Source organism: Polyodon spathula, chromosome 26 (genome assembly GCF_017654505.1).
Source record: "Polyodon spathula isolate WHYD16114869_AA chromosome 26, ASM1765450v1, whole genome shotgun sequence".
Lineage (NCBI taxonomy): Eukaryota > Metazoa > Chordata > Actinopteri > Acipenseriformes > Polyodontidae > Polyodon > Polyodon spathula.
Window position 1 is genome coordinate 9,540,131 of NC_054559.1, and position 5,313 is coordinate 9,545,443.

Consider the following 5,313-nt stretch of genomic DNA (forward strand, 5'->3'; position numbering starts at 1 on the left):
AACTAAACCAAGACGAAATCCCAACTGAAGAAACTGCCAAAATATGGAATACATTTCCCATCATCCTCCTGCTCACATATGTATGCATTTACCAGTGAGCAGGAGGATGATGGGAAATGTATTCCATATTTTGGCAGTTTTTTCAATTGGGATTTCATCTTGGTTTAGTCCACTCTGAATTTCCAGCCAAAGTCTAGTAAATAAAACTACAACACATACTATTTCTCCTTCGCTCCGATGTTACATTTGCCAGCGATATTTTCTGCAGTTGGATTTCAGGGGTGGCTTTCTCTATAGACAGGGTCCACCAAGTTAAGTTTTTCATCTAAAATAAAACAAAAAAACTGGTTATTAACAGGAGAGTTGGCTTACTCTGTTTACTGAAAGAGCTTATACCAACATGTGCTCTGTGAACAATCCTTATGTTTGAGTGTGACAGGGTCAACCTGCAAAAACAGGTACTCTACAAATGAATAACATCATGCAATGATACTGTGGTGCAATATGCACATTAAACAAGCACTGTATTCTATAAACAGATATTCTAATACAAAGACAGGCAGGCAATGCTAAAATAGGACATCCTTAGATTAGAAATCTAAGAATAAGTTTATAAATACTCCCAGTCACTTCACTTGCCTTCAGAAATCTAACAGACTTACAATGGTCTAGGTTAGTGGTACTCAACTCTGGCCCTCGAGATCCAATCCAGTCCAGGTTTTTACTGTAATTCTAGTGCAGTTAACAGAGGCTGCTAAGAGGCAATTAACTAATTTAGCAATTAACCTGGTTGGAATGGATCTGGAGGGCCACAGTTGAGAACCACTGGTCTAAGTTATCTTTCTGCTTTGTTTTGGCTACCAGTGCTGTGTCTTGTGTTTTGTTTGTCTTGCAACCTTTTATTTTCTGTTTGTTCAGTTATTAAATGCGGAGCGCAAACAAGCACTCAGCTTCATCAAACTCCACGTCCCTCTGTCTCTTCTGTGTTGGTTCCTGTTCCTGGTCTGACATCACACACTGCAGCCTTCAGATCTGTAGGCTTGTGTAACCTTTTTCAGTACTGGAAACATCATAATAATAATAATAATAATAATAATAATCTCCATTTAAATACAGTTATTAATGTTAAATGTGCTTCATGCTGCAGGATTCTTTGTTGTTGTTTCTAACATGCCTGTTATGTTCTGTTTTAAACTAATGCAGTAGTACAGCAATGCTATTATGTTATAGATTGTAGCAATAGCTACCGCAAATTGAGCCAGCTGGGTTTTGACGGCAGTCGCAAAAGAGTTATTGGGACAGTCGCAAAAGAGTTAGTGCTTCTGTTTGGTTGTAACAATAAAGTGCTGTTCCTGATCATCCTCCCTAAATTCTGTCTTGTGAATACATAACAGTGGCATCCAAGCAAAGCATTGTGTGGAATTTCTTTACCAAGCAGGAGAAAACGGAATTTGCAAACTCTGCCAAGGAAATATTTCATTCAAAGGAGGAAGCACACTTACTTAATGTGCTCCACATTGTTTTAGTTTATTTTATTTATTTGCTTATTCATTTGATCTTTTTGGTAAGAAACTATATCTGCACAATATCTGTAGATAAAATATTCCGTATTGGAAGCCACACAGTTATTATTAATAAATCAGAGTTGTGAACCAACAGGAGGTTGTTATGTTGTTTTCTTTTCAATTTAGTTTCTGCGAAGAATAGTCGCCACAGTTATTATTATTATTATTGAGGTGTACTTGCCGCTCACTGTGTTGTTTTCTGTAAAACATTGATATCCTTTCAGTTAAGAAAAGGCTTAATGCAAAGCTTGTTTTAACATTGTCTTTATTATGCTGGTCAGAGGCCCATGTTTACAACTGTATTGTCATATTTCCTACATTTTCTTTAAATTCTCAAATGAATAAATTGATAACCGGGTAGTAAAAAGAGACCCGGGTTGTCGGGTACCTGTGCCGACCTCTAATTACATATACAATGCATATAGAAAGTTTACACCCCCTTTGAACTTTTTTCACATTTTGTTGTGTCAGTGCCTCAGAGTTTCATGGTTTTAAATGAGAATTTTTTCCCATTTATCTACACACCATACTCCACACTGTTAATAGGAGAAAAGTTTTTATTGTGAAAAAAATTATATATTAAAAATACAAAACTGAAAGATCATAATTGGATAAGTCTCCACCCCCCGAGTTAATACTTGGTGGAAGCACCTTTGACAGCAACTACAGTTGTGAGTCTGTTGGGATAGGTCTCTACCAACTTTGCACACCTAGATTTGTCAATATTTGACCATTCTTTTTTACAAAACTGTTCAAGCTCTGTCAAGTTCCTTGGGGAGCGTTGATGTACAGCAATCTTCAAGTCATGCCACAAATTTTCGATTGGTGGGGCTCTGACTGGGCCACTCAAGGACATTTACCTTTTTGTTCCTTAGCCACTCCAGTGTAGCTTTGGCAGTGTGCTTTTGGTCATTGTCATGCTAAAAGGAGAACTTCCATCCCAGTTTCAGCTTTCTTGTAGAGGGCAGCAGGTTTTCCTCAAGGAATTCTCTCTATTTTTCTCCGTTCATTTTCTCTTCTATCCTGACAAGTGCCCCAGTCCCTGCCGATGAGAAACATCTCCATAACATGATGCTGCCACCACCATGCTTCACAGTAGGGATGGTGTTCTTTGGGTGATGCGCTGTGTTGAGATTAGCGCCAAACATAAATCTTTGCATTTAGGTCAAAAAGTTCCATTTTAGTTTCATCAGGCCACAAAACTTTTTGCCACATGACTACAGAATCTCCTCAGTGTTTTTTTTTTTGCGTACTTCAAACGGCATTCAAGGTGGGCTTTCTTGAGTAATTGCTTCTTTCTTGCCACCCTACCATACAGGCCAGATTTGTGGAGTGCTTGGGATACTGTTGTCACATGCATACTTTGACCAGACTTGGCCATAAAAGCCTGTAGCTCTTGCAAAGTTGCCATTGGCCTCTTGGTAGCCTCTCTGATCAGTCTCCTTCTTGCTCGGTCATCCAGTTTGGAGGGACAACCTGATCTAGGCAGGGTCTTGGTGGTGCTATACACCTTCCACTTATTAATAATCACCTTGACCGTGCTCCAAGGGATATTCAAGGCCTTTGATATTTTTTTATACACATCCCCTGATCTGTGCCTTTCAACAACTTTGTCCCAGAGTTCTTTTGAAAGTGCCTTGGTGCTCATGGTTGAGTCTTTGTTTTAAAATGCACTACCCAGCAGAGGGAAGCTACAGGAACTGCTGAATTTATCCTGAAATCATGTGAATCACTACAATTTAACACAGGTGGAGGCCACTTTACTTGGCGATTAGAAGGCGATTGGTTACACCTGAGCTAGTTTAGGATTGCTATTACAAGGGAGGTGGACACTTATCCAACCAAGCTATTTCAGTTTTTATTTTTAATTAACTTTATACAAATGTCTATAATATTTTTTTTCACTTGGAAGTTGTCTAGACAAATGAAAAAAAAAAAGATTTTTTAATGCATTTTAATTCCAGGCTATAAGGCAACAAAAGGTGAAAATTTTGAAAGGGGGTATAGACTTTCTACAGGCACTGTATACATACATTGTGTGTGTACATATATATATATATATATATATATATATATATATATATATATATATATATATATATATATATATATATATATATATATCTTTAATTTTTAACATAATGTAATCGAAGAAACTACAAAATGATATCACACAAGTCTACCAGAAGCCATAACAGTAATACAGTAATTCATGTTAGATTTTGAAATGTCACATTTTTTTATTTGTACGTTTTTTGTTAATTATATGGAAAACTACAAAGAGGTATGTAGTTCAGTATGTTAGTAGGTTCAGTTATTTAGCAGGTTTACTTCGACTTTATGAAGCAAAAATTGTTAATTATATTGAGTGATGCAAAACCTTTGGCCAGTATGTAACTTTATCTTTCTCAGACATCCTTTTAGTGGTTTTCCCTTTGCTTAACACATACCTAGCTTCTTGCTGTAAAACAAACACAGCATTAAAAACGCCAATGGAATACATTCTGTTTCAAAAGTGAGTGACACCCTTCCATGCACTAATTAAAGAGGAACCTTAGACACAGGTTCAGGTTTCTCATCGTTTATGAATGCAGGGCATTTCTGCTTTTCAAAAGGATGAAATCACACACTAGTTACTTTATAAATAAACGTTAGTTTTGGTAGGTTGAAGTTAGAAAGAATCTCTCTATGGAAAAGCAGAGCTGCTCAACTCAAATTAAAGTCACAGACATTTGACTATTTGATTATTTGTTTGCTTATATACAGTGCAATTTACAGCTTAGGTAAATCCTATCTGAAGTTTGCATTAGAGATTACATACTTTCCTCAGGTAAAACTGCAAGAAAAGGCAGCTAGGTTGAAGGTTGGCATTTAACCACTAGCCACATCTAAACAGCATGTTTCCAGGTGTTGACTGAGTCACACTTTGGATTGGCGTCTGGAAGTTCTGTCTGATCCTGCCAAAGCTCAATGTTGATTCAGCTACAGGTTGCGAGAGCTTAAAAGGGGGTCAGTGAAATTATTAGGGAATAACAGAGGAGAAAGTGCTTTACGAAGGTGTGGCAGAGCAGAGGCTGTGCGTGTGTGGGCAGGTATTACTATCAATGTGCAGACACGTTTTGAGGAAATGTTCCCACAAAGATAGTAACTCCTGAATAAACAACATTGTGGGGACTTCCCCACTTTGTAAAACATGTTTTTAAGAACTAAATATGCCTTCCAAAAAAAAAAAAAAAGGGGGGGGGCCAAAATATTTGGTTTGTTGTTGACTCTCACCCTGTGTTTTTTGTCTGACTGGCGTTAGAAATAGTAAATAAAAATATAGTGAGAATCAATGAGAAGTCCACACAAATATAGGAATGCAAGCATTAAGGCTCAGAAGGGAATGAACAGCCTGGGGCGAAGATGGTCACCTTTGCACAGCCACCCTCTATCAATTGGTTTGGGGAAATGTTTAATAGTTTAATTGTTTAAATGTGGAATTGATTAATTGAAAATAGTGGAATGTTTGAACTGTTTGATTGGGAAAGTGTGAAATGTGGCCAGGTATTGATTGATATATTGATTGTCAATTAACCCGGCCTCATGCTCTAAAAGGACCAACAAATGTTTGTTCTAGGTCTGGGCTTCCCAAACCTGGTCCTGGAGACCCCATGTGTCTTCTGATTTTCATTCCAAATAAGCTCTCAATCACTTAACTACACCCTTAATTGAACAAGTAATTTGCTAATTAGACATTTTTAATTGT